Here is a 22,083-nt window from a genome sequence, read left to right as displayed (position 1 = left end):
ATCCTTATAACCATCTATAGGAACACAGAGAAACATCTTTATATATAACTACTATTCACTTCTCAATGCGCTTTACTAAAAAGCAGAAGGTCTTATAGGCATGCCATATTACTCTCCTAGAAAATTTCAGAGTCCACGTATCTACATGCTGCAACTGAAGCCATTGTTTTGGGGGAGAACTCAAAGAGGGGTGAGCACAGTAGCACCTTTATATCTGTCAGTCTCTGGTCATACTTCATCATGCAGAGCATTTCCTACAGATTAGATCCAGACACCCTCCATCTTACCTAATATTTGAGCAGCTCTTCACTGACAGTACCACAGTCAAAGAGAAAATATAAGACTATAGATGTTTTCTTAATATGGAGATTAGGAAAAGCCTAGTATCCGTCTTCAGTGCCATATTAGACTTTATTATTCTTGTGATGTTTCCCTATTTTCAATTCATGACATTATCCTAAGACCATATTCAGTTTGGTAGCAAATATATCTGCCAGATGCCCTAAACTTAGTGACATCTTCACTGTGGGGAAATAGGTCCTTGGTTTTATATGCTTTGACATCCAGAGGACCTATTCAGCCCAAGAATTCTTTGGATACATGAGGTAGATAAAGGAATTCCAAACATTCTTTGCTTGGCTTACCATCTTATTTTCTGCATGCCTCCACACACATTACATTGTGGAGAAATCACTTGCTCCTAATCACAGGATAGTGATTACAAAGCACTTCACATGCATGGCTTTTCATCTGAAACGTTTAATTTCTAATTGTATGCTGCATAGCCTTTAATGTTGATTACAAAACACTTTCTATAACTTCATCAGATTGCAATGATATCTCATGAGGTAGGAACATAGCCTGAGCTGCGATAATTAATACTCTCCATAATCAGGTATTTAAAGTTTGTCAGTCATAATAAAAATATTGTCCTGGCTTAATTCTAGGGTAGTAATTACATTAAAGATGGTTGTTTACAACACCAGGCTCAAGGGATCTCAGGTGCATAACCCAACTGTCAGCTCCAGTACCTTGTTCTTTGAGATCCAAATGTAATTTGTTCAAAATCCATTACGTGTGCACTGGGAAGTCCTGCCTTCTTGATATCTCTGTTTTGTTTGGGTCTATGTTTCTGTTCCCATTGAAGTAGTTCATTTTTGGAATTATTTCACTAGCTTACCTCTGTGTTAGTTCATGTTAGGTTTAATTATATTAAAAATACTCCCTTCATCTCAATAACCTTTTAGACACTCTTCCCTCAAGATCTCTCTGTAAAATCATTACTTTGACAGAGCCACTATTACCAATAAGATCAAAGTAACTATTTTTCTGGATCACACCACAACTACTGAAAAAAATGCTCCATGAAATTTTCACACAGATGTAAATTCATATGAGAAGAAAGAATACCATCAAAGCAAACTGTATGCCAGTATGTGCAGTTCTGGAATTATTTGGAAACTCTTTTGCAACAGGGAGGTATTATAATAATGATGTGGTAAAATTAAAATGCTAAGATGAAAACTCTTGTTGCTCTAGTAAATGCTAAAGCAATTCAAGCCAAGATACTATAGTTACTCAAATATATTTCTGTAAGCGGGATTTTCTGTTATTTTAATATTTATGATTCTGCATGAAGTGTTATTTGTAACAGATATAGCACAAGATAGTAAAAGACAAAAAAGGTGTATTGACTCCAGCTGCTTCCAATGTCAGGAATGGATTGTTTGAGGGATAACTCAGCTCATGGACTTGCCCTATAGTGATAAGTTGCTGAGATATTTAACATTTGTCAATGTGGCAACAGATTTAAATTTACACACATACATACATATTCTGAAGCCCCATGTTGGGGGTTGTTTATACTTGAGAAAGAGAGAAAACAACAACAACAACAACAAACCTCTAATGACTGCCAGTAACAAGTGGCCTAGAACTAAGAGATAGGACACAGGGTTCTCCTGATGATCAGATACTTTTGCAGAATACCAATATCCAAGAAGGTTATTCATAATCATGATGGAGAGAGTTAAAACAAGACAAATTATGTCTAAACACAGACAAGAAGAATCTATGAAGACCACAAAACTCTCTGATATATCTATCTATATCTATATATCTATATATATTTCCCAGCTTCTTTACTAAATTCAGCTTTAGCCCTACTTCATTCCTCCCACTTCCATACAAAAATAGGAGTATTGATTCTGTTTTCTAGCAGTATTTAACCTAAAGGAAAACCATGCCCCCTTAAACCTTTCACCAGTATCACTTAACACAATCCCAAATCTCCTCAATATCTCTCAGAGGCACTCCATGAGACAATATATTGTCAAATGGGAGAAACTCACTTTTTTGGTTTTATGAGAGTTTAAGGACCCTTTCTACAGACCACGTTGCTCTGACCAAATGCCCTCAATTTTATAAGTCATTATGATGAGACTGAGGCTAATAAGTAAAAATTATTATAAAATTCCACAATCTTGAAAAAAATTTATTCCAGTATATTTTAGTAAAATTACTTAGGTGACCACTCTATGTTTTAACCACATTAACTGTATGCCCCTGAACTATGTTTTCGTAATAAATTCTAGGGCCAGACACATTTATGCTTCCCACTTATTTATTATTGATACTAGGGTTTTTACTCTTGCTACATCAGACAGAAATCTTCTTTTTCCCTTTCACAAGACTTAACACATTCTATACCTTATCTTTAATATTCTGATTTCAAACACTTTGAGGTTATCAGATTAAGTCTTATGTTCTAACAAAATACACAAGTAACAAACTACCAACACAACAAGTAGCAGATCTGAGTTAGAGGAAGAGTACTTCAGCTAACTTAAGAACCAAGAAAATATGCCTGGTCATTTTATCACTGGGTGAACTTTGGTAAGGATTGTGGTCTTACGAACAAAACTAAATTTAATGCACTATTTTTTCTGTTTATTTTCTTTTAACAATAATAAATATTTGAAGACCCATTGCATCAGGAGACATTTGTTAATAATATTAATGGATCTTCACTGATTTTGAAGCACCCAGGATACCTCCATATACTTAAACACATATTCCAACAAGCACAGACTTGTCCAACTGTATCTTGTAAGTATCTCTTGGATCTCTTTCCGTGTCTTCATTTTCAGTGCATTCTGGCTTCTTAAAGTAGATCCTTAAATGGGCTCTCATCGTTTAGTCTTGTTCTACTATCACTGATTTTTATTTAAGCTTTGGTTATATTTCTAAAATGCAAATCTTATAATGTTTCTCCCTTGCTAGAAGCCTTCCAGAAGTTTATTACTCTAGTAATAAAGTCCATCCTTTTATAACACCTTGTGATCTGTATTTGTCTTGGTCTCCATCTTTCTCTCTTACTGTTCTTTTAATAAAAATGTACACTACATAAAATGCTTATATTATGGCATTTTTTTAGAATTACATTTTATGAATTAATGATGCTTCAACAAGATGTATAACAATTAATTATCCTTTCTGTTTTCACTGTTGTTGACTTTTATATTAAGATTTTCCCATTAACACTCGAGCTTTTTTAAAGCTATTTGTCATAGTAAATCTTCGTGTATTTTTTTAAGTATTTAAAATTTTTATTTTTTATAGACATAATTATATTTTTAATTCACACGTTTGTTAGACCCTTGTGTAACTGAAAATTTGTTAATGACTGTTAAAGATCAGCAAATTAGATTTAAAATCCTTGAATGAAAAAAAAAAAAACTTATGTTCTTTTAGCTATATTTTTTCTGTGCTCAAAAGTTTCTCACAATTTATTTGAGGAGTGTATGTTTTGAAGTGCTTTCTAAAAATGAGATCTTAAATGTGTTTCTGAAGGCACATATGGTTTTTCTTTATCCTTAGACTTGCAAGAATATTGCCTATTTCCATGTAAGTATAAACAGGTTTTAATTCTTTTAGCCAGTCTACTTATGACATTTTTGTTCAATTCAGAGTCTTATTTCAATCATGTTCTCAAGTATAGTTCCCCTTCCAATGGCTCAGCTTTTACTTTCTTCAAGGAATCAATAATCCTTGATTACGTGTCCACATATACTCGGTGTCAAGTCAGTAACCTCTTTTTCATTGCTTTAAGGTCTTTGTTAACTTCCAACATATCCAGTTTTTCACATTCAATAGTCATGCTTCTGTTCTATATTCCTCCATATGAAGCTGAAAACATCCATGTCAAATCCCTCCTTTTATTTGCCATTTTTCTTATCTGACCTATTTTCAGGTGCTTTGCTGGACTCTCTCCCTACTTAACCAAAAAGAAAACCAGGCCCCCTTAAATCTTTCACCAATATCACCTAACACAAGGCCAAATCTCCCCAGCATCTCTTTGAGATGCTCCATACATCTTAGGTGTGTTTCTGAAGTTCTTGACTGGTAGCCACCTGCTATATACTGAATGCTTGTGTCCCTTCAAATTTTATATATTAAAATTCTTCCCCCTTCACCCCCGCAAGGTGATAACATTAGGAGATGGAACTTTGGGTGGTGCTTCTCACATGAGGATGGAGCCTTCGTGAATGGGATTAGTACCCTTACAAAAGACACCCTAAAGAACTCTGGAACCCCTTCTGCCTTCTGAAAAGAGAGTCATCTATGAACCAGGAAGCAGGCTTTCACCACACACTGAATGAAGCCTTCAGAACTGTGAGAAATAAATTTCTGTTATTTATAAGCCAGCCAGTCTATTCATAGCATCTCAAATGAACTAAGACAGGATCTATACACCTTTGTAAGATAATTGCTAAATCCCAATACCAAGGCCTTAATATTAGATTAAAACATTTTCTAGCCTTCTTGTTAAGTATATGGGTGTAGTAAATTATAAAATACGGATACAAATTTTGTATCCTTTTGGAGTGTCCTTCCAACTGATCTGGGCTAATTTTGTGAACTTATTTTGGCAATGAGACAGTAGTAAAGGACACAAAATGACATTTGTAAAGTATTACTTTGCAGTTGTTCTCTTGCTGCTTTTGGAACCTACTTGCCAGGTGAAGAAGCCCAGCCTAGCCTGCCATCAGCATGGTGAGACACACAAGGACATGACCAAGTTAATCCCATCATCCTAGCTGATATTGGGCCAACAACAAAATAGAAGAGTAGTCTGTTCACACCATCCCGTTCCTATACAGCTGAGCTGGTCCAAACTGATATAAATACTCAAGTAAACCATAAGATTGTGAGAAATAACACATGCTTGTATTTTAATCTGCTAGTAGGTATGGGATGATTTGTTGCATAGGAAATTTAACTAGTAACAGGCAAGACAGTGTTAACTATAAAAGGAACCATTTAGTATGAAAACCCTTGAGTAACATCTGCTCTATTTACGTAGAATGGAAATTATAAGCCTGAGAATGAGATATCCGTAACGCATTAAGAAGTCAGTTAAGGAAATGGAGGTGGTTCTTCAAACAAGGCAGAAACTCCTATGTGCCCTTCATTTACCCCGACAGCCATGGGCCTCGTGGGACCAGCCTATCCATGTTGTATATTTCAAAGATAAGCATACTAACCAGGAATATTTCACCTGAGGATAGCACATTTGCCTCTATGTAGCTGTTCCTAGTGATATTAAACTTTTCTTGCATATCCTTTGCAAATAAACTATGCAATGGCTAAATTGTGCAGTGAAGAAAATCTCATATTTCAATCAATTTTAAATAAAGTTAGAATTTCTTGTGTCCATATTGGGCCATCAATTAATTCAATTTTCTCCTAATGGTTGTATTACCAAAAATTATGTGATTCTTTTTTTTTTTTTAACAGCTCTACAATACTTTGTATATTTAAATTTTCAAAAGAAAAATGAAAACATCTGAGACAAAGATTGATACATAATGAATGTATGTTCAATGAGAGAAATTCACTTTTCAGTTTTAGGACATTGTTTGTTTACCCTTTCTACAGACCATGCCGTTCTGACCAAATACACTCAATTTTATAGGTCATTATAATCAGACTAAGACTAATAGATAAAATTTAGGTTTTGATATAATCATCTCACAATCTTGAAAAAATATGCTAGTATATTTCAGTAAAGTTACTCAGGTGACCACTGTAAGTTTTAACTTATATCCCTGGACTATGTTTTGCTAATAAAATCTAGGGCAAGAGCCAGTAATGCTCCCTACTTATTATTGATAGTATAGTTTTCACTCTTACTCTATCAGAAAAGAAATCCCCTTTTTCCCTTTCATAACACATTCTATAACTTTAGTATTCTGAATTCAAACACTGATTCAAGTCCCTGCAGTTATCAGATTAAATTTTATGTTTAAAGTCTTTGTAATATTTCAACATATTCAGTTTTTATTATTCAATAGACATGCTTCTGTTCTATATTTCTCCACATAAAGCTGCAAGCATCAATGTCAAATCCCTTCCTTTCTTTGCCATTCTTCTTATCTGGCCCTTCTCCCACTGGTTTACCATACTTTCTTCCTATAAGTCCCTCTGATTAGATATAGCCATTTCCCAATTGTCAAAATACTACATTTACTCTTAACAGGAAGATAAGTACTGATTATTATTACTTTTACATTCAGATGGTGGCTTTGGTTCTAACACCCTTTTTAAAGTTTATGTTTCCATTATTAATGTTTTGATTAATTCCCAGCAGGAAAACTTGCCAACCATTGGTATTATTAGTACTATCCAGCAGTTCTGTGTCATGCAACTTCATATTTAGGACTCCCACTTTCCTATTTACTTCATCAGCATGTTAGGTTTCACTTTAATATCCACGTTAATTTACATATTTATTCATTACACGTAGAAAGTCAGTTGCTTCCTGATATTGATTTTATTTGTAGCAAAATAGATGATTTTTACTTTATAGCATATTTAGCAACTCTCTGTTTCAGGATAACCTTAAATAAAAGACAATGTAGTCAAAATCACATTGTATATTCAAACAAGTTGACATTTGATAATTATTACATATTGTCTGTTTGTAAAACAAAAGACTTCTCAAAGTTTAACTATTATTTAAATAGTAATATGAAGAAAAAAAGATAGGACCAGTAATTAAAATTGGGTTGAAGGGAATCAAAATATCTTTATAACACATGCAAACTAAAGAAGAGGTGAGACCCTAAAAATCATACTGTTTATAAAATGGAGTAGCTAAATAAATTCATGTTGTAAAACTTAATGGCATCCCTGTGATGTTCCCCGTGGGTATACAAAGTATTGCTCTTTGAAATAGTATACAGTCATTATGCTAAACAGAGGAATTAACATTTGCAGAGCACTGGTGCTATGTAAAACCCATTACCTAATTTATTTTAAAAACAATCCTGTCATGTAGATATCACATTCCCATTTTACAGGTAATGCACTAGGCCCAGACGCAGTGAATAACATATTCTGTTTCAGTCAGACCTAACGGTGCAGAACCTAATGTTCATGTGCACAACCCCAGGAAGCATCTTCCTCCATCTCTGTTTCCTCCACCACCAGGAAGTGTACTTCCTCCATCTCTGTATAGATGAAACTTCATCATGTGAATAACTCTACAATGCAGGGAATAGCATGTACTGCACTCAATTATAATGCAATCTACGATTATAAAGATGCTACTTAAAATCATCAAGAAATATATTTCTTTATATGCCTTTAAATCTTGTGACCAACACAATTTTTATAAAAGGGTTCCATCATATTTGATCATGAAATATATTTAACTATTAACTATCAAATTTTAAAATATATGGTTTTACTTACTCCATGATTGCAGATATAATTCAGTAAAATATTTATTTGTAATTATTTGGATAAATGTAAAAATTGCATGGGCTAAATTACTATTTTATTTTTTTGTGGTCTAAAATATGGTGCCCATTAGACATATTTTTTTTCTGTTGAGTTAAATTTAATGTGGTTTTTGATAGAACAAAAAAAAAGTAAAATAACGGATAATAAAAATAAATTTTAAGTTTAGAAGCCTTTATAAAGGCTACGGAAAAAGATTTAATGGAAGTCTGAGAAATAATACCTGAGATATTCTGGAAAAGGAAACATTAAAATTTTCCACTCAAACATCTTTCACATTTTTTATTTTAAATTTATATAGATAGAAAACATAAATAGAAATGTAACTGAAAATAAAAATGTATATTTTCAAAAATATTGGCATATTCAAATAGATATAACTCTAGATTCTTTTTTTTAAAAAACATCTGTATATTCCATGAAAGACATTTATTAATTTCCTCAGGAGTACTAGTTCATATGTGAGAAAGAACTAGCAAATAATCAACATTAGCCACTGTGAGCATTTATGGTAGCATCGCCTGAGGCAGGTTCTCTGAAGATTGCTCACAGAGAATTTCTGGAACTCATCAGCAGACAATATTCTCTTTAACTTGTATATTAATAAGGGAAAAAGAAAGTTGTATCCAAGATTGTTTGTCAAGAATAGTTTAGGATTTATTATCTGTAGCACCTTAAAAGAAAGGGCTTTAAGTGTGCTTCTTATCACAAATTGGGAATGATTAAAATGCGTAATTAAAATATATACTTTGGAAGTAGGCTAATACAATGGAAAGCAAAACATTCATTAAATGCAGTGAGTTTGGCAATGAATGCATTGTTTTATGTTCTGGGTGTGGCTGACCACCTGAAATAGATCAGAAATAATTTTGATTATAGGAAAACCACAGGATCCCAGGAAGACAGAGTGAGATCTTCTGGGAAATATTTAGTTGTAGCCATGTGGCAAACATACTTTAATATTTCACTGACTGATTAATTTCTGTGTGTATTCTTTAGTAGAAAACAGATCTCACTAGGGCTCAATCTAACACTGCATTCAATTCTTTCATGTTTCTGAAAAGTTTCAGCTGTATATTTTGGATGCAATTCTGTCAGTTGCATAAAGAAATACAGATGTGATCACTTATCATGAGAGAAAGCTGGTGCTGGAAAATTCCCAGGGAAGATGGGAGATAAGTCTAACCTTGCAGAGTATCCTGATGATTATCAAACACCATATGGCACAAAGACAAACAAATGGCGTTAAAACAACATAACCATTGCTCAATACTTTCAGACATTTATGTCAATATAGCAAGGAGGAGTGATAATAAGGATGGTTGGTGGGGATGTATGCATGATGGTGTAAGGCAGAGTTGTCCTAAAACATATTAAGACATAACACTATTGGAACAATTGGATTCTAGTTCTCTTTGACTAACTACCTGTGTGAAGTTTACCAAATTACTCTGTTTTTCTGGGTATCATTGCAAAAATCCAAGATTGAATAATTAAATGATATTTCAAGTTTCTTAATGACTTCAAAAATCCATTTATTTAAAATTTTTTTTTTTCAATGTTTTTTATTTATTTTGGGACACAGAGAGACAGAGCATGAACGCGGGAGGGGCAGAGAGAGAGGGAGACACAGAATCGGAAACAGGCTCCAGGCTCCGAGCTGTCAGCACAGAGCCTGACGCGGGGCTCGAACTCACGGACCGCGAGATCGCGACCTGGCTGAAGTCGGACGCTCAACCGACTGCGCCACCCAGGCGCCCCAAAAATCCATTTATTTAAAAACAATCTCAGTTTTCACTTATTTATGTTTTCTGGTGTAAAAAATTCTTTACTTATAAAATATAAGTTATGGTAAAGCGAGGTACAGCATGGTGATTACAGTTATATTGTGTATTTGAAAGTTCCTAAAAGAGTAGATCTTAAAAATTCTGATCATAAAAAAAATAACTATGTATGGCAATGAATGTTAACTAGACTTACTCTGGTGGTCATTTTGCAGTATTTCCAATATTAAAACCTTATGTTGTATACCTGGAACTAATATAATGTTTTAGGTCAATTACATCTCCATTTATTTTTTTTTACATTTTTAAAAATATTTGTATTTATTTTTGAGACAGAGAGAGACAGAGCATGAGCAGGGGAGGGGCAGATAGAGAGGGAGACACAGAATCCAAAGCAGGCTCCAGGCTCTGAGCTGTCAGCACAGAGCTCGGCACCAGGCTTGAACCCACAGAGTGTAAGATCATGACCTGAGCTGAAGTTGGATGCTTAACCAACTGAGCCACCCAGGCAACCCTACATCTCCATTTAAAAAAGAAAGAAATCTTTTTCTTTAACCATAAAAATTAGATAATAAGTTGTCTATTCAGTAGATTTAATGCATTTTTAATACTATTTTAATTTATAATTCTCTCAACTTTCCCTCATTATTTCTTTCAGTTGAGTTTTGGACTACATTTATTTTGACATTTCAAGTAGGCTCCACGCCCAAAGTGGGACTTGAACTTATGATCCTGAGATCAAGAGTTGCATGCTGTACTGACTGAGGTAGTCAGGTGCACCTGGACTACATTTTTTATAACTAAATCTGCCCACCCCCTACCCGCCCCCTCCCCACACACACAAACACATATTCAGAGTAGAAAATATTTATGGCTACATGGTAAAATAGCAACTAATAAAAATGTAAGTAAATCTATATCTATTTTAAAGTTGCGATCATAGTCAATTAATATGTCTTTTAAAGTTCTATTAAAATGTATTTAATAATTAATAGATTTTGAGTAAAAGGAAGACTAACATTTTGATTGAAGATGAGTTTTTGTTCTTGAATAAGTGTGAATGGTGTCCTTGAATTGTAAACAATGTTAAGTAGTTAATTTATTTTTCTTCTTTGGAATCTCGTAAGTATCAATTCTATTTCCAAAGACTATTCACAAATAGGGTGTATTATCACACTCATCCATCAAATTCAGTTACTATCCAACCAAGTAGTTGAATTAGGTGTTACCTATATTGGATATTGACTTTTTTAAAACATTTTTCTTTTTCTTTCTTTTTTTTTTTTTTTTTACAAGAAAAATATTTAGGTTTGGTCAGTATAGGTAAGATATACTGGAGGGCCACCTGGGTGGCTCAGTCGCTGAAGCATCTGACTCTTGATTTCAGCTCAGGCCATGATTTCACAGTTGGTCATGAGATTGAGTCCAGCATTAGGTTCTGAACTGGGCATGAAGCCTGCTTAAGATTCTCTCCGTCTCCTTCCCTCCCCACCTCTCTCTCAAAAAAGTTAAAAATTTTAACTACTACAGGACTGCATCAGCAAGTCCAACTTTTAGTGATAAAACTACTGTACTGGACAAACTTAGCAGTCAAAAACCCACATCTACCCTAAGTACAACAGCACGACCAAGAAGGCCCTTACACAACACAGATTCTAGGATAAACAGATTTCTACAGACATCATTGTGTTACACTTTAGGGAAAGCTTTCCATTCACAACTGCACATTAACTCATATACAAATAACTTGACCCTACATAAAAATGTCCTTTCAACAACATTCAAGGTAATTAATTGTCACAATTTTCAAAGTAGCAGAGGTATTAAAGAAAGGAAAAAAAAGAAAAAGAAACACACTTACAAAAAGGTAAATTGTGACAAAAGTACGCGTTAATTTTCTGGACAGTATCCTGTCTCAAATTAAATGACACTATATAAAGTTTGCTGGAAAAAATATTCCAAAACTGAGCCCTGTACATTTACCCTTGAGCCTGAGCCACTCTGAATGTGGCAGGAACCTGTAGTTCAGTTACCTTTCCCATGCACTTTTTTCTCCTCTTGAGGGTCATGATTGCAGTCTGTGTCGTTTGAGTGGTGTGTGAGAGAGTTTTCACTGCCCGCGGGAAAGTCTACACTTACATACCCCCACAGAGTTGGTTTCCAAAACTACTACCTCCTCTGCCGGTTCTCTCCTCTGAGCTCTTGGAGGATTTATTACCATTCCCTGGAGAAAAAAAGCTGTCTTCTGCTGTGTCCCTCCCCCTGCGAAATCCAGACCTAGATGTGCTCTGCCAGGAGGAACTGCCATTACTTGGACCGTTGGCCAGCCGACTGCAGTCTTTCCCTGTGGCCTCTGCCTGTCCTTCAGGCTCAGAAGTGTAGTCTTGCTGGTACTTGGGCTGGAACCTGAGATTGCTGCTATTGGTACTAAGCCAGCTGCTGGCGTGTCCCTGTCAGTTGCTGCTGAAAAACTAGCCTGGTGCTCAGCATGCCCTCTACTTCTTCCTCAAGTTGAATGATGAAGTCATTCAGTGCATCCTGACTGCTTTTAAGTTCCTCGCTGTTTTCTTCCGTAAAGCCAACTCTGCTTCAAGTTGTGTGACATGTCCCTGTGACAGCTGACTTCGAAGCTCTTGAAACACTTGGTTAAGCATTAAACACTTTGCCATTCACACTTTGCCTGTTTGGCTCATTCGAGTGTAGACCCAGAAGTTCAAGAGTCACAAAGTCCACATTCTTATTGGCAAAACTGATACACAGTGTCTCTAAGTCACTGTGCTCATGGTTCAGAGCAATGCATGTTCCCTTTTTACAGTTTACTGGACTTTCACGTGTTCAAATCACGATTTTAAATCTCTGGGTTTTCATTCCTCCAAACTATCTGAAGACACAGTGTGACACATAGACTTGAGACTTCGGTTTTTCTATTTTCTTCGAACAGAAATATTTCTCAAGTGTCTACATGCTCTAGAAGGGGAATTTTGGGGAGGTGGCTACTTCTTTGGAATAGTCCCATACCATCAGGACTCTGAAGCAAGGGGAGGGTAAAGAGAAAAAAGCTAAAACACAAGGTTCATCTGATAAGTTTTACATTAGTCATGATAAGCTGAAAGTATAAGATTGTGGCTTTGTCTCGAATAGCCCAAGTCTTGCTGTGAAAGTACTCCGCTGTCCTACTATAGCTTTTTCCTAGTGGGATGGTCATTCAAGTCTTGGCTGGGGAGTATGATTTGTTTACCTAGCAGGCATAAACTTCTAGGCACTCAGTTCATTTGGGACTTGCTCCAGTTTGCCTTAAGTCTGTTCATTTTTAGGAAAAACAAATTGATCACTGGGTCTACCATTGTGGATCTCAGTTGGGCACTGCTAGGCTGTTGGATTTGCCTGAGGTACTGCATTTGGGTAGTTCACTCTTGTGTCTTTTGCTCCTTGGTTGCTAGTCACACTACAAGGATGTCTTCCATGAGTGCAGGCTCTTACGGCTTTAGTTTTTCATCAGACTCCCTTAAGCCAGGTCCATCATTATAATTAAAATCTGGAGTGCCTGGGTGGCTCAGTGGGTTAAGCAGCCAACTCTTGACTTCAGCTCAGGTCATGAGATTGAGCCGCATGTCAGGCTCCATGCTAACAGCATAGAGCCTGCTTGGGATTCTGTCTTGCCCTCTCTCTCCACCCCTCCCCTACTTGGAGGCTCTCAAAATAAACAAACAAACATGTAAAAAAAAAAAATCTGTGTACTTGCCCTCCAAAGCTTGGACAAATAGTTCATATTGTTTTCATCTTAAAATTAACTCATTTCCTGCATTAACTATGAAGTTTGTTTTACTCAAACCTCTTTGGGAAGAGGTTGCTCCTTGGTCAGCTTGAAGCATCTCCAGACAGAGGCTGTGCCAGTGCCAGTCACATAAGCCAAGGCCGTGCTGCTGGCTTGCAACCCAGGCTGCCAGGCCCTGCTACCTCCGGCCTCCCAACTCCTCCTCCTGCTGAAGCCCCTGTGCTCCCGCTCCCCTTTCTATATCATATTTATTTTTGGTGTCTCTGAAACCTTAATTTTCCCCTGAAAATTAAAAGTTCTTATTGTATGTAGATGGATCCTCCTAACACTGGATGACACGAATGAAGACACTGTTAGTCCACACTTGTGAACCAGATAATACTATACCAATTAGATCAATTTTGACAAAGTTTATTTGACACTATGACACAGATGTTCAGTTTATGTTAGCTAATTATATATAATAGTTGTGCATATATGCATGTATACATATATATACACACATATATTTGCATACATATATGGTCATACTTACAATTTTATAGCTATAACTTGTGAAGTCATGGATGTTTAAGGATCGTTCTATAAAGCAGGTTATATCCAAACACAGTATTACAATTTTTAAAAGTAATGTACACAAATTCCAGAATGTCAGGATTTCCTTGACAGATTGCTATAATAACCAAGAGATATATATGACTGCTGTTTCTATAGTAACAGGATAGAGTCAGGTAATCAAATACAGGATATATATATTTTTAAAATTTATACCCACCCATCCCCATCCACATACATGATAAAAGTTTCTTCTTTGTATATACATTATTGGTTATACCTCATAACCAATAAATTAAAAAAAAAAAGTCTTGACCATATTCCTCTAATATTTCTAAATATAGGTTACATCTAAAACTTTTGAAATGACAGAAACTGGTTTTCTGTTGATTACTTGCTCTTGTTTGTGTTATGGTTTGATTTTCATGAAATACTGTATTATAGACATAGGATAGATAAATGTAGAGATAGAGATTTATATTTTTCTAATTTTATATGCAGATTAATTCTTACCATTGAGAGAACTAAATTAGATCTCTCCAACTCAGATGTGAATGCATATCTATGTATATCTGGGTTCTCAACATTGCCATAATTGACACCTGGGACTAAATAATTCATTATGGGAGGTTGTCCTGTACAATGTAAAATATTTAATAGCATCCCTGGTCTCTGTCCACTAAATGCCACCACCACTCCCAGTTGAGACAAGCAATGAATGTATACATCTCAGGCAATGTGCACCAAAGATGTCTTCAGTTGTTGCCAAATGTTCCCTGGGAGACAGACTGGCCCCTGTTGTGAAAAGCTGGTCTAATGTTTTAAAAATATTCATTGCCAGTCCAATACATATTAAAGATGATCAGGAATAAATTGATTTAAGCATTTGAACTATATGAAAACTAAATACAAAATTTTGATGAGTTTTCACTCTTCTAATCATTCAAATCCTGGGTCTTTAAAATATTAGCTATATCAGTAAATTTCTTTCCTAAAAAAAATAAGTCATTTAATAATATGTAATTAAAAAAAATCACACAATATATATGTTAGGAAATTTAAAAGGTGTAAGATTTTGTGCTATGTACAAGCTAATTAATTTGCTTGCCATGTTTTCATGTATGCTGGTGGATGACATGAGATTCCTAAGTCAAAGACAGTTTATTGTCAATCAATAGCAGTAGCCAAATTATCTGATTTATATAAGTTCCCGAAGTCCCATTTTTTTACAGGGAGACACAAAGAGAGCCAGATGATAACTACATACGTAGGGTGGATTATATTATGGGAGAAAAACTCTGAATCTAGAGAGTTCAAATCTCATCTAATGAGGAATTAGTATACTGTCCCTTTGTTCCAAAGGTGACAGTATGTCTTTCAAGCCTGTTTGCTATGAAAATATCCTATGAAAAAAGTCTGGAACAAAGACAGCCCATGCTTTGCCCCCAAGATATACAAAAACATGAGACCCAGGGAGAATTGTTTCTCAACAGGTCCTACATACAGGTAGATTACATCAAATATAAACTCAAATTCAATTACTGCAAAACAAATGTTGAAACACTTTGAAATAAAGAAAGACTGGCATATACTGACTTTATCACCATTATAAAAATATAAAACCTATGTAAGATGTGTAATGGCTGGCCCTAAATTTTAAAATAAAAATAACCATGCTTTTAATCGTCTTCCTGTTTTCCACTTCTAGAAAGAGTGTCCTGTGGTAATTACAGAATCATATTTGAGAACTAGCCTGCCTAGATTCAAATTTTGGGTTAGCTACTTACCAGTGATCCGACTTGAGAAGGGTTTTCTTTTTTTAACTGTTCACTCAGTTTTCTGTAAAAGAAAGATGCCAATACTTGTCACATCAGCTGTTTCTAAAATTATGAATGGTAATTCAATGTATACTGCATAGAAAATAAATTCTCAATAAATACTATTATTTCTTTTTCACTGTATGAGTGCATCCAGTTTGCAAGTCACTGAAGCAAGCATTGAAATGCCAAGATAAATAAGACACGATCCTTGTCTTCATGAAGATGATGGTTGTTGGATGAGAGAAACATTCACCAAAAGTTAGTTATGTTATCTTTAAATATGGTAAAGTTATGTAGAAAATATTATATTTTCTATTAAGGTCTTTTTATGCTATATAATTAAAGAAAATATGAGTATAATTTATAAATTAAAAAAGAATTTATTTTGTTTAACTTGAACAGTGAGTTTCCCATATCTCAAATAACCATATATAAATATACAAATATACAAATAACTATATTTTGTATTATGGTGTTTGGAGGTTGAATGAAAATTAAAATGCAATAATATTATTGCTTCTTTAAAAAAATTTTTAGCGTTTATTTTGGAGAGGGAGACAGAGAGTAAGCAGGAGAGGGACAGAGAGGGAGAGAGAAAGAGACAGAATCTGAAGCAGGCTCCAGGCTCTGAGTTGTGAGCACAGAGCCCGAGGCGGGGGCTCGAATTCACCAACCGTGAGATCGTGACCTGAGCTGAAGCTGGACCCTTAAACAACTGAGCTGCCCCCATTACTACTTCTTTTAAACCATTTAACATAGACATGGATATAATATTCATTCTAAAACATTGGTGATATAGTAAAACATTGCTATATTTTAGCAGTCTAGTGAAATAAGAGATGGCTCTAACATTTATTACCGTTTCCTTAAAACACTTTTAAAGTTATTTTTAAGTTTTTTAATGTTTTTTATTTATTTTTGAAAGTGACAGAGCATGGGTGGGGAGGAAGAGGAGGAGAGAGGCACAGAATCCCAAGCAGGCTCCAGGCTCTGAGCTGTCAGCATAGAGCCTGATGCGGGGCTCAAACCCACAAACCATGAGATCATGATCTGAGCCAAAGTAGATCAACTGACTGAGCCACCAGGTGCCCCTAAAGTTCTTTACCTTCTACACACAATTTCTAGAAAACTAAATTTATCTCAGATTGGGCCTTAAATTTTTGTTTCTCTGAATATTTTTGTGATGTTTCTGGGTTTAATTACAGGCTATTTTTTTTTTATTTTAATTTCTAACTTTTCCTTAGCATTAGTATTCCAGAATAGACAGTTAAGACTCATATTCTTGATATTTTCTAATATCGTTTCAAATTTTGTCTTTGGCAATTTGGGATGCTGTTTCTTTTACTTGAATCATCCTCCACGTCCATGATTCAGTTTACATACTAACTCAGCAAAAATTCTCTTTGATCTTCCTAATGAAAAATTTCTGTAACATGCTTCTATCTTTCATCCATTATTTTTTTCTAACCAATATTTGCTGCACTTTATGGGCCACTCTACAATGTGCCTAAAAGAGAGATTAAATAGGATACCACTTCTTCCTCTCCATGAACATGAGGTTTAGAAGTGAATATTGATTTGTAAACTTACTATTTTCATTTCAGACAATGACTTTCTGTAGCCTGTTAGCTATGTGAACAGGAACACACAAAGGTGGGGAATAAGCTCATACTTGAAAGTACTAGGAAACAGCTAATGAATAAAATAGGAAACAAATTCTAAGGAGAAGAGGGGGGGGAAAGAGCATTTTAAAACCAGGGTATTTTTTTACTGAAATCTTACGTTTGGTAGGCCTGGAATACAGGTTATGTTACAGGTGAAAAGCTGATGTAGTTCTTTGGAAACATAGATATTAGATCAGGACGGGTTCAAATATTTAAAAAACCCACACCAGGTGCTACAATTGTGTTAGACTTCATTAACTCTGACAGTAACATAGAAACCATATATGAGCTAATACTAGTTAATTAGAACGAGAATACCTCTGTTTGACGCTATACTGACTAGTGCAAGAAAAAACTGACAGTTCCCCTCAAGATTTGTTTTCTCAGTTTCTCTTTATGTCCATGTTATGTCCTTCTTCCCTTTGACTTTTACCTCTTTATAGAACAGAAACAATGGAGAAACCTGAGATATTTGAGAAACCCAAAGCTTTCCATGTGGCTGGAGTGGAATGAGAAGTGGGAACAATGGAAGGTAATGAAGTCAGGGAGTTAATACGAAATTAATCATATTTTGTATCCTTCTATGGATTAAAATCCATTTCCAGAAAATACATTTAAAATTTTCAATAAAACTTTCAAAATATGTGAATACGAATAGATTTCTAACAGATGACCTCCCTCTAGTCAATACCGTGGAGGTTCCCCTCAAGAGCACACTTTTTTCTTAAGGGTTGGTTCTCAGTTTAGAGATTTTGTTATCACTACTGTAAATGCAAATAGTATCTGTGGATTTTCAATTCATAAGGATTTCTAGGATCCACACTGGAATGAAGTATATTTAATAAATTAGCACAAAGAATAGAAATACGAAGTTTTCATATTCAATTATTTTTGTTTGTAGTATTGTGCCAGTTAGTGATAAATTGCCCTCCCGCTCCGAAATGACCCTGTTAGATTGCTCTGTGAAAATGATACTTGCCTTTCTGCAATTTTTTTTTTTTTTTTTTTTTTTTTTTTCCTGTTCCAGCTGGCAAGAAGTTTTGTCAGTTGAAGGGACTGAAGAAGCGTTCCAGGAAGTTTTTCTTCCCAGTTCGCTTCTGCTCACTCACAGCAGTCGACTTCTACAAGCGTTGGCACACCTTCAGGGCCCATCCCTGGGGGATACTGGGCGGGCAACACAGAGAAGGCAGCAGCCAAGCGCCCAGCCCCCTCCGCTTCCTAGCGGAGTCTCTCCAGCTCCGCCGGCGCTTGCTTGCAGATTCTTCTACTCCGGGCTCCTGCAGGGCACACCTGTGCGCACTCCCCCGAGCACGCAGCCCCCTCCGCCTCCTAGCAGAGTCTCTAAGGCTCCGCCAGCCCTTGCTTGCAGATTCTTCTACTCGGGGCTCTTAAAGTGCGCACCTGCGCGCCCTGGGCTGCAGGCGCCTTCCTCACTGCCTTCCCACACCACCGTGAGGTTTTATGGCAGAGTCCCTCAGACCCCTGAATCACACTAGGCTGCCCCAGTGCCCTCCTCCTCCAGTGCGTGGCAGCCGACAGCACCCACAAAAGGACAGCTTTCCCTGTCACCCAAGAGGGCAGAGTTTTGGCAGTTTCTACTACTACTTAAGGTTAGAATTAAGGGTAAGAGAAGGGTTAGATACTTCTCTACCATTCGATGAGCCACAGCTGTGACTTCTCTAACAAGGCCCGCATGTCAGCCTGGGGGGAAGGAGTCTCCTACAGGCACTGGGTCTCAGCCCTAGAGCTAGTGACTGCTGTTTTTATATTTAGAGTTCTCTACTTCTTACTAGCCAATCTCTTCTTACTTTAATCTTCTATTATTTTTTTATTGTTTATTTATTTATTTTGAGAGAGCGAGAGCGAGAGCGAGAGAGAATCCAAAGAGGCTCCGTGCTGCCAGCACAGAGCCTGGAGCGGGGTTCCAAGGGACAGACCGTCAGATCACGACCTGAGCTGAAATCAAGAGTCCTAGGCTTAACTCACTGAGCCACCTAGGTGCCCCTAATCTTCTGTTATAATTAAAATTATTTATATTAAATTCCCCTGTCGAAATTACTGTATGGTTTCTTTCTCCTGATTTGACATTAACAGATATAATGCAGGACAATGCAAAAATCATAGTCCACAATTCCATTTATTGATCTTACTCCGTAAGTTTAAATTTGACGGTCTCCAATATTGTAGCATCATCAGTATTACTATAAACCTTACCATTCATTTTGTAATGAATATTCAATATGAAGCTGGCACTGTTTTAGTACATTCATATATGTATCAAGTCAGTGAATCCTTACAAAAACATATAAGACAATATTATTTTCCTATATTTAATGGATGAGTTAACCGACACTAAATAGTTTAAGTATCTTGTTCAGTATTGTATAACTCAGTTAAGTGGCAAAGCTGATATTCACATACGGTGTTTCTGGCTACAGAATCTATGTTACTGTCACACCCTGTTAAGGTTTTATTGCCCTCAATATATGCACATCTCTCTCAAATAAAAACACACTTGTGTTAGTTGTATTAATAACACAGATAAATAATATGTAGAAGTATCTTGGAATATTTCTACAAAAGCCAAAGAAGATGGTGAAGCCTTAGCACATTGCTGTATAATTCTCAATTACCATTAACTATAGGTACTGATCATATCTAAACCTGTATTAATGATAGACATTTAATAACCAGACACAATAAGTAAGTTTGCCAGAGCAATAAACTGTCTTGTTGCCTTTATATTTTAATTAGATTTTCATCCAGAATTACTTCAATTATTTTTCTCCTTGTAAATATGTGTTTATTTTCATTATTGTTATAAAATATCTGGAAAAAATGCAGTGTGTCCAAATTTCACAAGTCACATTCTCAAGCTCTCTGAATAGCAAATTCTTAATGTCCGGGATTTTCCTTACTGACACTTATGACTTATTAGTATCTGACTTGTATATAGGTAAATAAATGTCATTAGCCTCATCTCATAGAATATAAGTTACTTCTGGGGAAGAGCCATGTCTGTCTAATTCTTTAAAGCTTAGCACAGAGGCAGTTTGTGTTGAATGAATGAGTACATAATGAAAACTAAAATAATTCTCCCCAATTTTATTTTTCATTTAATACCTTCAAATCTGGGATGTGCTTCTCTTGGGGAGGAAGGGAGATTTGTTCTTATACATATAAATCATTTAGACCACATTGCACTTTTAGTCCTTCCCTCTTTAACATCATTCTCTCTCTCTTTTTTTAAGTTTATTTCTTTTGGGAGAGAGGGGAGGGGCAGAGAGAGGAGATAGAGAATCCCAAGCAGTTTCCACACCAGCAGCGGCAGCACGGAGCCTGACACGGGGCTCGAACCCACTAACCATGGGTCATGACCTGAGCCAAAACCAAGAGCTGGATGCTTAACTGACTGAGCCACCTAGGCGCCGCAACACCATTCTCTTGAAAACAAGTTCTATCATTCTACTATTAAGCCCTGCCTCTTTTTGATAGGTTCTGAACACTTTGTGCTCGGTAAGAGTTGATGATGGATTCTTTCATCTACTGTTTCTAACTGAACGAGGAAGTATAATGATGTAACACAATGCATTGCATTTTCTAGGTGTCAGTGTGTGGAATTATGTGCTTCCTCTAATGATGCTATGTTGAGGAAATGGAATGTAAAGTATCATTTTGAGCCTGTAAATGTGGCATGTTGCATAATGAAAAAGAAAAAGTGGCAGTTGTTCAGAGATATGCTGGTGGAGCCTTACTGCAGAATTATAACAAAGAATACTGAGGGTGAGCTAGAGGATATTTTAAGCTCTGCTTTCATCTTTTTTATTTGTTTCTTCTCCAGTGCTATGTTTTAATTAAAAGAGTAAATTGAAACAGCCTGAATCTTTTAGCACCAATGTTCTCTAGGGATGTTACACAGCCAATTGGGTTAAGAACCAGGCATCTGCAACATAATTTTCAGCCAACTAGTCAATGACTAGCACTCTGGCCCTGGATAAATCTCATAATCCCTTTGTAACAGTTTCAATACTGGCAAAGTGTAAGGACAAGTTTGTCAGCACATAGTTCCACTCACTAGGAATAAAGTGACTCTAAGGCAACACTCAGGACTAAGGGCTATTGAATTCACTCCAAACCCAGTATTACAAAGGGAAAAAGTTGACAGATCTTGATGATTTACTTCAAATCATGATACAAGGAATTAATATTTAAGAGGAAACTGAAACATTTAATCAAAAAAATAATGAACATGCAATATGTAGTTTGCATAGGAGACTTTTGCATATATGCCAAATAGATTATTCATTTCAGCAGACCATTTGACTGCCATTTTTTCACTTTCACTTACTGATTTCTATGTAGTCAGTTAGTGAGATTAATAATTTCAGATATAGGGGCACCTGGGTGGCTCAGTCGGTTAAGTGTCCGACTACAGCTCAGGTCTGATCTCACAGATCATGGGTTCAAGCCCCGCATCGGGCTCTGTGCTGACAGCTCAGAGCCTGGAGCCTGCTTCGGATTCTGTGACTCCCTCTCTCTCTCTCAAGCATATACAATAACACCTTCTTTTGACTAAAGTCCTGTCACCATTCCTGAGTGAATTCTCTTAAATTGCAGATGCCTAATATTAACACTCTGAATTGGTATTAAAACCAATGGTAGAGAACCGGAATGATCTC

At 36.0% G+C, this 22,083-nt stretch overlaps 1 long non-coding RNA gene and 1 pseudogene across 1 annotated transcript in view; both read right to left on the bottom strand.

The window, feature by feature from the left end:
- LOC144616532 (uncharacterized) overlaps nucleotides 1-15,761 on the bottom strand; it is a 155,476-nt gene extending 139,715 nt beyond the window's left edge. The window contains exon 1 of the long non-coding RNA XR_013555895.1: nucleotides 15,708-15,761. This is a non-coding gene — a long non-coding RNA (uncharacterized LOC144616532). The remainder of the gene's footprint in view (nucleotides 1-15,707) is intronic.
- LOC132669749 (pre-mRNA-splicing regulator WTAP-like) lies at nucleotides 12,558-14,541 on the bottom strand (annotated as a pseudogene).
- Nucleotides 15,762-22,083: the final 6,322 nt, after the last annotated feature.

This window comes from Panthera onca, chromosome B3 (genome assembly GCF_046562875.1).
Source record: "Panthera onca isolate mPanOnc1 chromosome B3, mPanOnc1 haplotype 2, whole genome shotgun sequence".
In the NCBI taxonomy this organism is placed as follows: Eukaryota; Metazoa; Chordata; class Mammalia; order Carnivora; family Felidae; genus Panthera; species Panthera onca.
This window is presented reverse-complemented; position numbering and strand designations above follow the sequence as displayed.